Genomic DNA, 13,684 nt, shown 5'->3' on the forward strand with positions numbered 1-13,684 from the left:
ATGGTCACGTACTCTGATTTAGTTTATGATTGCTGGATAGAAATCATTGAAAAGCTAGAAGAGGAGAATAAGAAACCCCCAACAACTGTATTTAGATACCTTTGTGGCCTTGAGGAATCAGAGGTAAAGACTATTCAAAAAGAGATTAGAGATGAGAAGATTTTACTGTCAAAGAGTGCAAAGGATGGTGATGCAACTGACATGTATGATCGAATCAAGCAGTTGAAGCAAGACAAATTGATTCAAGATGCACTTCTTGAAGGCTTTAACAATTTGAATGAGTCTTCACCATGTAAAGACTGGGAGGAGCGTTTAATCACGAGAGCCAAGTATTCATGTTCGAGGGCTGACTAGAGGCTATAAAGAGAAGACCTTGTAGTTACGCTACCATAAAAGGAATTTCTCATGAAATCATCGCCTGACTGATTACTTTTTCTTTGACCCCCCAAATTCTTTTCACAGTGATTCAATTTTGATGTGTGTGCTTATTTTGTATGCCTTGGGTTTTTTGCTTTTCAAGAAAAAGCGCCCATACTGGGAACCTCTAGGGCTCTAGTACCATAGGCGATACATGTGAGTGAAGTACCCAATCAAGCTGAGATTTCTCTTCCAGCTTAAGATTTTACAATGTGGCACTTTGATTTTTTGTTTGTTCATTTTCATCATTTTAATTTTGTAACTTTGGGGGGTCATATAACACTGATACACCTCCCCAGGCTCATCACACTAGTAAAATCCCTTTATAATACTTAAGCTAAAGGTCAATAGGGTCAAGCCCACTAGAAAGCCCTAGTACATTTCACACAATGCTGCCTAAATCGGATTAAGAACCTAAGTAACCATTAATTATTAGGAAGGCATTCCCCATGGTATTAAGAGAAGATCTCTAACACCTAACTTGGTCAAACTAACTTAGTCAGACTTGCTTGATGTTTAAACCTAGACAAGGGATTATGACAAAAAAGACATTGAATTAAATGTTTGATACTAAGCAAATGTGCTGGATATTATGCTACCAATCACAATCAAAGCAGACAATCATAGATGCAAAAAAGATAAGGGACAATGCTAATGGACAAGAAACACCTGTTTGTGTTGATGGTGGCGCTTGATCTGAAGTGTGAACGAGAGAAAGGTTCCATGAAGGTCCAAATCCTATCAATAGCAACACGCTCTTGTACACACTAGGAAACAAAAGGAATACCTCCAGGAGGCACATTAGTGGGAAAAGGTACCAACACTTATTGAACACAACAAAAAACATAAGGAACCCTAACCTAATTAGTTGCACTCCCCCTAGAGAGTCAAGGGAATAGGATATTGTAGAGGTTGGGGGGAAACCCTAAGGCTAAACCCCTATCCTCGTCGTCGAGATAAACAAAGTCATCATCCATGAGACCATATGTGCCATCCGTGTAGTCCTATAAATTTTCTTCTTCATCATAGGTGCCCATGTTTACTAAGAAGGTCACTAGAAGCCTATAGTCATCTTGGTCAAAAGGGTAGGCTTATGCAATGGGAGAAACGCTCTCTACTAAGTATGGATCAGACGTGGTCAAGAGACGTACCAGCCATTCTAACTCCTCAAAATTCCTCTCACATGCTAGCGTACCTATCAAATCCCATTCACATGCAAGCACTGGCAAGACCATGTGAAATATTTGTGAAAAGTAACGAGGGTACCTCTCACCCAAGGCAGGAGTGGATGACTCTAGCGTACTAGCCATATCTGTACACGCAAATAGATGATGGTTAGAGTGCAAATATTACAAGGGTCGTGTTCTTGTGCATAATTTTTTTTAATGATTTTGTGTTATGGCTCTTGCTCTTTTACTTTTTTATCTTGTTTTTGTGAGTATAAGGCTTTATATATACATTCCCTAAGATTGGAGATTAAGGGGTAAGGGGGAAAGGTTGAGAGGAAAGTGAGTGAGTGATGATTGTCAGCAAACACTCCCCCCTTCCTTGGGTAGATCATACCGTTTGAAATGAGCTCGTCACCCTTTGAAACCAATTGTTCCAGTTGGTAATAGGTGAGGATTTTTTCCAGTAGTTTTCTATTACCCTAGGTGCCTCGTCAAGTTGCAAGGGTGGTAAGGTACTCTCCCAGGATTGAACTTGAAGTGGTTCATCAGGTGATTCTTGAACACTGGGAGGTGTGGATTCTTTTGTAGCTTCATGGAGGTCCACTACTATAGATGGAGGCTGTGTAGAAGCTTTTACCTCTATGGATGTATTACATGAGGAGCTCGAAGCTTCATGGAACTCCCCTCTTCCTGAGCTAGGTGGAATAAATTGGTTTTGCCTTGGAGCCCAAACTAGCTCTGGACTAGGTGTGTAGCATTCTGTGATCTTTCCCTTCCCACAGTTTGCCATTGGCTTTAGCGTTACACTGTTTGACTCATATGGGTTTGTTGTCGATGGGGAAGGACACATTTTACGTTTAGGTACCCAAATTTTCTCATTTCCATCATAGTAGCCTTGGGCTTCTAATAGTCGTTTTGGAATCCATCGTGATTTGGTCTTGAATCTCCTAGAGCGCGCTCTTGGTTCTCCAGGGAAATTTTTTCTTGAAATGGATGGGAGGGTTGAGTTAGTTGGAAGTAAGGCCTTGGGGACCCATTGATATGTACTCTTAGGTCGTGCAGGTTGAGTAGTTGTAATATTACTGCTTGCTGCAACTACAAGTGTTGAAGTGCTAGGTTCATGGGTAGCCGGCAAAGACGAGTTAACCACCTTGGCTTGTGAATGTTTTCTATCCTTCAACTTTGCTAGAATTTGCAACGTAGGTGACTTTGCTTGAATGATAGGGGTAAGAGTCGGTGGTCACGTCGTGACACTACCAATATCCCAATCAATAGTGCATTTGGTTGCCAACATCCACGTGCATCCCAGGTTTACGTTGCCTTCCATAGCTCCCGCAGGCATGACTAGAAACCTCTGCACTATGCTTCCATTGTCATAGACAACAGGGGTATGAAGGACTCCAAGAATAGCAGTTTTCTTTTTATTAATGCCCTTGACTTGCATCGTACTCAGGGATAGGGTCGGTTTCCCTAATTGACACCAAACTCCATAGGATAACAAATTGTGTTTAGCTCCCGTATCTAATAAGGCATTGTATAGTACTTTCCCATATGGGCTATTTAGCTCAATTGGGTATCGTAGCGGTGGCTCAGATTCTAATGAGTCGTCATTTGTGTCCTCGAAAAATGCTTGTGTGATTCCCATATTAGACTCTCATTGGCGTCTAAGACGTTGTTGTCATTCTCGAGCCTCAACTCTTGCTTGGATTTTTCTAAGCTCTGCTTGTTCCTTGGCAACCTTCTTTTGATGGATGGCTTGCAACTCTTCCTGGCTTAGAGGATCATAATATCTTTTGAATTTACTCCCATTAAGGAATCCAATGGTTTCAACTCCATCTAGAGTCTCCACACGAATGGTACCTTGCGGGATAATTTCACACACTCGATATGGTCCCTTACCAACATATTTCAATTTCTTCTTTTCATTACGTACCCCGTACATAAGAACTTTATCACCAACCTTGATGTCTTTATCCTTTAAATGGCTATCAAACCACTTCTTTCTCTTGTCCTTCTCCACTAGAGCATTTCGCACAGCTAATTGCCTCTCTTCATATAGCCTTTCCAGGATATATAATCGCTCCACTAAGGGGTTACCATCCCAACCTTCTTGAGAAGCTACTAGAAGACTAGGAATGACAAACTCCCATGGCATAACTGCTTCTTGGCCATACACCATCTTAAACGATGTGCAATTAATAACAACTTTATACGCAGTACGATAAGCCCATAAAGCTGATGTAAGCTTTAGGTCCCAATCAGTGCGATGAGCCTCAACTGTCTTTGTCAAAATGGAGATGAGAGTTTTGTTGGTACTCTCACCTTGGCCATTTGCTTGGGGATAATAGGGTGTAGACTTGTGGTGAGATATCATGAAGTTTGATGTGAGTTCTTTTATTACTTCATTTATAAAATGAGTTCCATTGTCACTCACAAGTTCAAAGGGACATCCAAAACGTGTGATAATGTTCTCAAAGAGGAACTTAGCTGTTGTTTTTGCATCTGCCTTTCGTGTTGCTTTTGCTTCAGCCCATTTGGTTACATAGTCGGTAGCCACAATGATATATCGTGATTGCGTGTTACGTGCAGCCGGACTAATCGGTCCTACAAAGTCTAAGCCCCACTTTTCAAATGGTTGGGTTACCTTGATGGGATGTAGAGGCCTCCTATCCCCTCTTTGTGGCTTCTTGAAGCGTTGGCATTCATCATATCCCTTTGCAAAAAGTGATGCATCCTTAAACAAAGTGGGCCACCAATAGTCTGACTGTAAGATCTTTCGGGCAGTCAAATTTCCTGAAAAGTGACCACCAGCTACGCCCATGTGTGCCTCTTGTAGAATATATAAATACTCATCCTCGCGGGCACAGCGTCTAAGAACATCATCTTTTCCTCTCTTATAGAGAGTTCCCGCCAGTAAGCAATAGGGTTCGCATTCCTTGATTAATTTTTGAGCTATATCTTTTCGCAGCTCTTTGGGTGGAAAACCATTAACTAAGAAGTTAACAATCTTTTCACTCCATTCAGGCATTGTCTCAACAATGAACAAAGGAGTATTAGGCAATTCATCATCAACCCCCGTAGGAGCTTCGCCATTAGGGATACGAGATAAATGATCCGCCATGACATGTTTCCTCCCAGGCCTCACAACAACGGTGAAGTCAAACTCAAAAAGAATTAACAACCATCGTGTAATTCGACCTGTGGAACACGGCTTGTTTACCAAATATAGCAATGCTTGATGATCAACATAAAACACAAACTTGGTAGCAAGAAGGTAGTAGTGAAATTTCTTTACTGCGTAAATCATAGCTAGACCTTCGCGCTCTATAGTAGTGTACTTCATCTCGGTATCATTTAATTGGCGACTTGCAAAGCTAATAGGGTAGTCCAATTTATGTTCTCCTGGTTGAGTTAGAACACACCCGATAGCAAAATTTGATGCATCAATATGCACATGAAAAGGTACATTCCAATCAGGTGTTCGCAGGATTGGAGCACTTGTTAGGGCCTTCTTTAATAACTCATAATATTGATGACATTCTTCCGTCCAGTGAAACTCGATAAGAAGCTTGTACAATGGACGCGCTATCTCGGCAAAGTTTAAAATAAACCTTCGATAATAACAACCATGGCCCATAAATCTTTGAACTCCTTTATAGTTAGTAGGTGGTGGCAAATCGGCAATGGCTTTAATCTTACTCTCATCTGTGGATATCCCGTTCTTGGACACTATATGCCCTAGAATAACTCCATGCTTAACCCAAAATTGGCATTTGAAAGGGTTCAATGAGATGCGATAAAATCTGTACCTTTCAAATATTTTTCATAGATATAACAAATGCTTCTCCCAAGAAGAATAAACACAAAGGTCGTCTAGGAAAGCTTCACAAAACTCCCTTAGAAATTCTTTAAACGCAGTGTTTATCAATCGTTGGAATGTAGCAGGGGCATTTGTTAAGCCAAAAGCCATAACACGAAATGCAAACACTCCAAACTCTGTGATAAAAGCAGTTTTAGCTTGGTCCTCTAATGCAATTGTGATTTGATTGTAACCAGAGTACCCATCTAAAAAGCTATAAGCTTCCTTGCCCGCAACTCTTTCAAGCACATGTTCTGAATATGGCAAGGGATAATGATCTCTCCTAGTAGCTGCATTAACTTTCTTGAGGTCCACGCACACTCTTAGTTTACCATTCTTTTTTGGCACAATGACTATTGGAGAAACCCATTCTGAGTGCTCAATAGGGTATATGAATCCACATTGGATAAGTTTTTCAATCTCCTCTTGTACAATTTTGGCGTACTTAGGATTCATTGGATAGGGTCGTTGCTGGACGGGTTTAGCAGTGTTGATCATGGGAATTGTATGTTGCACCACAGAAGGTGGAACGCCCTTCATGTCATGATATGTCCAAGCAAAGATATCCTTGTATTCCTTGAGGAGCTCCTTAAGAACAGCCTCTTCAGTTTCGGTAAGGTCTTGAGCAATAAAGACTGGTTTAGACTCCTCACCTAGTTCTGCTAATTCTATCTCTATAACTATCGCTGGACCATCATAGACTCCACTGCTTCCATTGGTAGGTATTCGTTGGGATTTGGCATACACAACCTTTCGCTCTCCCGTGGTATAAGATTTAAAATGTTCAAGAGCTGTATGTAAGTCAGCAGGCTCTTGTCCTGACAGAGACCTTTCTTTTAGTTCTGCCTCCTTTTGTTGTTGAGCTAACTCTCGGTTTTGACATCTTCTTATAGTTCGACTCAATTTCGGCTCTGTAACCTCCAATTGAGCGAGGTCAATGGGTCGCGGACTGCACCACATGACACTCTGGAGATGTTCACCCCAATTGTCTACTAGCTTTCGATGAGCATCACATGCCCCTAGATAGCTAAGCCATTCTGCAGTAGATCTTTCCTTGTTTATCCTAGCTCTCACATTTGCTCGATATCGTCGTCTCTTATATGACCTTTGTTTCTTGTTAAGGTTTTGATTTTGGTAAATGTTTGAACTCGATTCGCCTGATAGGTCTTCGCTTGAATCTTCTTCACGCTCATATAAATTACCATAGATGGTCGTACTAGGTCTTGAGTGTTCAGTTTCTATACTTGGTTCACTCGATGTTTCCTCAGGTTCTGAATCCATTTCTCTCTGAGATTCTGTTTCTGATGTGTATTGGCCTGAAGCCTTTGAGGAATCATCAGTTTCACTCTCAGGTAGGTGTGCCTCTTTCTTATCATCGGATGTTACATGCGCTACACCTAACATGTTTACTGGTGCAATGTGTGTGGTATCTCTTCCCCATCTGGTGTTACCCAGGTTGTTCCTCTAGCTCCCCATGTATCTATAGTTGCCGCTAGGTGTATCCAATCGACATTGTTTGACTCAGCCATTCCGGGTAGGATATCCATATAAGGAGAGTTCTCCCCAATATCCGTGTCTTCGTTACACATGTAACAATACTGTAATGGAGCTGAGTGAATTGTTGTGTCTGATCGATTATCAATGATGAATTTATTTCCTAGAGGTGCGTTCGACCACTTAAAAGATCAACTCGAATGACAGAGTCTTGGAACTGTAAGTAGTCATTGTTTTTGGACCAGTCATGCACCATTTTTGCTTCCCTCATGAATGGACGCCCTAAGATCATCTCAAATGACATAGGATGCTTGGAAAAATCCATAACAATGAAAGTCTGCCTTACCTTGTGTCCCAAGACCTTGATCCTGAGATCCTTTAGCATTCCAATAGGCGTAACAATAGATCCATTAGCCATTTTTACCACTACTCTTGTGGCTTCAAGGTGAGGTCGCCCCATAGACTCCCAACAACTCTTTGTCACCATGCTGACTCCCGCACCACTGTCAAGGAGCCCCTTTACAGTTAATCCTTTAGTAGTGATTGGTAGAGTAGCATTAGATTCATCACCTTCAAAGTATTGCCCCAACTTGTTAATGGGTATTTAAATTACAGATTCATGTCCCGCTAGGTCAGATGGTGGTGCTAAATGTTCCTCATCATTCATCACCGAGTCAGGTTTGTTCATATGTGCAAACTGTGGTAATCCGGCCTGTAATTCTCCATTGAGGAAGGCTCGAAGAGCTGAAACTAGCTCGGGGTCTTTATATAGTTTGGACATGATGGTGGTTCTAACTTCTGAAGACATGAAATCCATCAATTTGGCTACATTTAATGGCATCTTGTGGGACGTAGGACCGTGACAAGAGAATGGTGAAGATGGAATCTCCACTTCCTCAAGGGGGTCGGGCATTCCCTCATTGAACATTCTCTCTAGTAGGAAAGGTGTGTGTCCACTTTCAGATGTCCTACCCTCACTCTCTTCCCGAATGATACTGGGTATAGCTAACGGCCTGTAGTTCTTGTGAGGTTGAACTTGTGTGGGAAACACTGTGTCCGACATCTGGATATGTTTGGGTTCAGGTTCTAATGTTCGTTGAGTTTCTTCCACCAAACCCCTCAGTTGTTGGACTCGTTCAATTTCCACTGTTGGGTTTGGATAGGTTCCAATCTTTCTCTTGCAATCCTCATTTTTTGTCTCTCGTGGCTTATATTGGGGGTTCGCAACTAGGTGGTTTAACTTTGAATACTCTTTTGGTATTCGTCGTAATTCCCTCTCGTGATCCTCCTCACTGGCTTTTTCCTTTGTAGTAACAGTTTTGGTCTCTGTGGTCTCTATCGAATCTGAGTCAGCCTCAGGGTCATTCATATACACGGGATCCTCTCCTTTCCCTATGTTAGTCTTTGAACTAGGTTTTGAGATAGAAGCATTAAGGGATTTCTTTCTTCGTGTTTTCTTCTTTCTCGCTCGGCCAATGGATGCAACATCTTTCTCTTCGAGGATGTAATTTTGCTTTTGGAGCATCGACCGTGTGAGTGCATTCACTGGTGCTATGTTTATAGTTGGTGGTGTCCCATCAACAATCTCTATTATGTTCAATGGTGTGATTTTCTGTGCGTTTGGATTGTTAGGACACTGTGCGATCAAATGATCTATGCCACAACGATTACAAGCGAGTATTGGCATTGCCAATGCACTCCCTTGACTTGTTTGCATTAGTGCGGCATTCTTTTGCATTCTAATGGGGCACTCCGCTACTCGATGTGGTCCACCACATTCGTAGCACTGAAGAGGTGGTCTCCGGGCAAAACTATTAATGTTTTGGCCTCTTGCTGCTAGCGCAGTAGCTTGATATACCGGTTTGATTTGTCCCCAATGGTCTTCCATATAGTACATGGGACACTCCTCAAGCATGTCAACTCCATAGGTGATACTAGAGTCTATGTCCTCTTCGCAATCTACATAAGTACTAGATGACTCGCAACCTATTTGGTTCATAGGTGTAACTCTTGGATGAGGGGGTTGCGGTCCTAGCACTGGAGGTGGCAACGGTGAGGTTTGGACCACATTTTGGGTTCTAGGGACCATGTGCTGTAATGGCAATTGTTGCTCCATGGGTGGGGTAGGCATCAATGCAGAAACTCGAGGTGAATCTGCCCAAGCTATAGGCGGTCTATTTTCCATGATGCGTTTAAGCATTAGGCAATCCTTCGCTTGATGGCCATACCTACCACACGCGTTACAAGTCCCGTTAAACTTTACTCTGAAAGTAGGGCATTCACTCGTAGTATGTGGGCCCAAGCAGATTGAGCACCATTGCTGCTCCCTTCTTGGATACATATGAGTGTTTTGTGGAGCACGATTACCCCTAAGGCTTTCTTGGATGGCCTTGGTGAGATCTGCCAAAGTCATCTCAGATATTGTTTGCTCTTTCACGATTGGCTTTATCTTCATTGGCTCATGCCCTGACGGTTGCGAGCTACTAGACTTCGGCTCGGCGGACACTCTTTCTCTTGCAATCATTAAATTATCCTCCAATTGGATTGCATTCATGGTGACTGCTTCCCAAGTAGTGATACCTCTAATGACTAGGCCATTATAGATACTTTCATGTCGTAGTCCCCTAATGAATCTATCGAGCAATTGGTTGTTGTTGAATCGCTCGTTTGGATTGCATCGAGAATTCAAATTCTTTAGGCGACTAATGAAGTCTCTCACAGATTCACCTTCTTCTTGTTGGGCTTTCTGGAGCTGAGAGGCTACACCCCAAAGTACTCCCTCTCGTATGTATTCTTTTAAGAACAGTCTCCTAAGAGTAGAGTAGATCGTTTTCTCTTCTACTCTTAAGGTTCTATACCAATCTCCAGCCTTTCCGCTTAGGGTCAAACTCAAAGCCTTACACTTATGTAGCTCATTGTGCTCTTCCAAGGAATCACACACATGTTCAAAGACTTCCATATGCTTTCTAGCATCTCCGTCTCCACTGAATTTCTGTGTGAGCTTAGCTACTTGAACTGCCTTGCCAATAGGCTCTCTATCAGGTGCACTACGCATGTTTTTCGCAATAGAGCAACCGATAGTTTGAGCAAATGCTGCCAAATATCCTATTTGAGCAGGTATAATGGGTGTATGTGCTCCTGGAACCACATGTGAGATGGGAGTTGGCCTTGGCCTTGGCATACGTGCGGCTCTTGGGTCCCATATTTCGTGTGGTGGTGTACCAGACGGTGGTCCAAAGTTTACAGGCGTGGCCCTAGGCATAGGGGGTGCCTGATATGGCATGTTATTATTAAATGGCATGGCTCCACTTGTATAAGAGCTTGGATAATGCCATTGTGGATTGTAAGCTCTTGGAATAATCGGAGGTGTAGGAGCTACATGAGGCTGAGGTACGACAGGTGCACATGATTGATACATACATGTAGGTATAGTTGGGGGCACTGTGCTACTAGGCATCAGCGCAGTATTAACAAATGAACTCCATGGTGTACCTCTTTTCACGCTCACCACTGGGATATGCATGGTAGCCGTAGTGTCATTAAGAGAAAGATGAGCTAGATCTGGGAAGGTAAAGCTGCCACTTGTGGGCTCAGATTGTACTGAGGCTCCTGGCGAAACAACATATGGAGGATCAATGGGGCTCACTGAGGGACTCTCCATTTGTGATAGGGTTGGTTGGTTGGCCTTTCCCGCATCCAAGAATCTCATTAGGCCTGTTGAAGGCATGTTGATCCCTGTGTTCTGTCTTTCTAACTCGACAATCCTATGGAGGACATCACAGACTTTCTATTGTTGCTCATCTATGCTAGTAGCACCCGATGTGGATTGTAGAACATCTAACCAACCCACATGATAGGTGTGTCCTGTGTACCGATCAGTTAATGCTTCTTCTTGTAGGTCATACTCCCAATTTTCGTTTAGGAATATCCCATCTAGGCCTGGCGTGCTGGAGGTTTCCCTCAAGGTGGAAGCATTATTGCTCTCCATCGCTTGCCCCTCCGTGACTGCTACCTTGGGAGCACTCGGTTGCTCGGCTGGCATGATTGTTGTCATAGGAGCCTTTGCTTTCAGGGCTCGACTTTGTTCTAGCCTTCGTAGGTTCTCAATTTCCCTCTCCCTTGTTGCTTGCATATAGCGTTCGATCTCTTGCACTTCGGCAAGACTCCTACCATCGGGTAGTAGAACCTCAGAGGGAGATAGTCCTAAAGGATCAGGAGGTGCAGTGGATGGAACATTCACATGCACACTCTCAAGAAGCATAGGGTCTATTTTAGGCATGAATGACGAATTTACTTCCCCACTCCCTTCATTTATTTCATTAACCGCATGTTCGGAGCGAGTAGCTCTACTAAGGGTCTCTTTTAAGCGGCTAAACACGCTGGACCCGGGCCGTGGGCCCATGGCATGCATGTCTTGACTTGAACTATCATGGTTTGGTGTAGGATACCCCTCCATGACTTCGTAGTCAGAGGAAGAATCACTAGACGCGATATGAGGATCTTGGGTCGCACTACCTTGAGTCCCGGCCGAAGGTCCAGAACCTAGGGTGGAGGAATAATGTGTGCCCGCGTAAATGGAGGCACTACCAATATGCTCGTGCTCTAACACTCGTCCAGAGTGTAGGTTCATATGACTTGGATCCCCTAGAAGTGTCAGTGAGTGCCCGTGAAGGCTGCTCACCTAGTATTTTTGGGTGTTTTGCAACCCAAGTCTTTTCTTAAATTTTTTTTATTTTTTGATTTTTTGGTCCTTTTTTTCTGACCCAGCTATAGAATAGAATGTATGATAGCTCAAAACGAGCGTCTCGGTCAGAGGGACGTGCTGTGCTTTACAGCCCTCCGTTTGGTCACTTTATGCCCTCGGAATCCCTAAAATCGTCAATTTCTAGTTTGGAACTAGGCCCAAATTAGAAAGTCTAAGGGTGCAAGTGGGAAGAGAAGGGAGGAGAGTGGAGGACTTGCCCCACATGCTCTCATTCCCTCTTGAGGGGGTAGGGTATATATATAAGAGTGAGTCTAGTATATATCATAAGACTGAGGACTGAGGCCTGGGCCTGGGCTTGGGCTTGTTTTTCAGTTTTTTTTAATTTTTAATTTTTTTAAAAAGGCGACGACCGCGCGCGGTTTAGGTGACCCTTTCTTGGCCACACACACTGTCAACACCTGCCTAACCTCTCTGTCAACAGCTCACAGACAGCTCACTATCTTATCTACTCACTGACAGTGCTGCTAACCACTAACTAATCTACTAACTAATCTATTAACCACTCTGCTAACTGCTTACTTACAGTGGGCTAATTGTCCACCTACTTCCTCTCTCACTACCTTACTGTGCAAAGACTGTGTGCAGGCAAACCTTGACAGAAAACTGTGTACAGACTGTGTGCAAACAGAAATTGCTAACTGCCTTCCTACTTATTCATTCACTGCGAACAAGCTAACGACTACTAATTGTGCAAAGACTGTGTGCAAACAGAAAACACAACATTATGCAGAAATCACAGAACTTGCAGACAATACAGAAATTAACAACTTGCAGAAAAATAACTCATTCCTCTTCCTCTTCCTCTTCTTTCCTACTACAAACAACTCATAGGAGAAGCACAAAGTGCCTCTTGGGCTTAGTGCAGGGCGATTCCCCGGCAGCGGCGCCAAAAATGTGTGCTCCTTGCCGGACTGTCGAAGCAAGGGACTTGCCTAACACTGTGTGCGAGCCATAGACGGCTCCAAGCACACAACTAGCTTAACTAGTAAGCTCAAAAGAGGGCAATGGTGTGTCACTCACCGCTCTATGCTCCTGCCGTGGAGGATTCCTCGCCGCGAAGAAGAAGGAGACGCCGCTACGTCGCGCTCAACCACTTCACCGTCGTCGTGCCGCCGCAATGCTCGATCGCACTCTCTCTCTCTCTCTCTCACATACACACACACACAAGGAGGTGAAGAAGAAGAAGATGGAGATGGAGATGGAACAAGAGCACTCTTCTATTGCACAAATGAGAGAATGAATGAATTTTAGGTTTAGTTGGCTTTTATATGAGCTCACCCCATTCACACTTGGGCGCCCATGCTTAGCCAACTAATCCGTTGAATGTCCTTGTTAGAGTGCGCCTCTCATCGGCGATCACTCTTACCCTTTTTCTATTGGTCCGACAAGCCCGGTACCTGACTCTACCAAATACATAATACACGTCCGTCGTAGGCGATGGGGTGTTTGTGAGCCGTGAGGGTTAACAATGACAGATGTACAGTTCATGATCTTAGTTTTGGTGATAAAATTGTTGCATCTGGGCTTTTGTGCCGTGGGCTGTATAAGCTTACTTTGTATGACAAGTGTGGACAAAATTTTGCAAATGCTGTTGCAGATTCAAGGGCTATTTCAGATGTAAAACTTTGGCATGCACATTTTGGTCATCTGAATTTTGTCAGTTTGCTGCGTTTGCACAAATCTGATATGGTTGCTTCTTTGCCGCCTCTTGAAGCACCTGTCAAACATGTTTGTGAAGGCTGTATTTTGGGTAAGATGCAGCGTTCTAAATTTCCAAAGGATGGTTTAGTTCGGGCCACATGCAGGTTGCAGCTTGTGCATAGTGATGTTTGTGGGCCCATGCAAACTCCGTCCTTGGGCAATTACCTGTACTTTGTGACCTTCATTGATGATTACTCCAGGCATGCATGGGTATTTTCGCTTAAAGCGAAGTCCGAAGTTTTTATGTGCTTCAAACAATTTCTGGCTATGGCTGAAAAT

Source organism: Adiantum capillus-veneris, chromosome 3 (assembly GCF_014529385.1).
Source record: "Adiantum capillus-veneris isolate H3 chromosome 3, ASM1452938v2, whole genome shotgun sequence".
NCBI lineage: Eukaryota > Viridiplantae > Streptophyta > Polypodiopsida > Polypodiales > Pteridaceae > Adiantum > Adiantum capillus-veneris.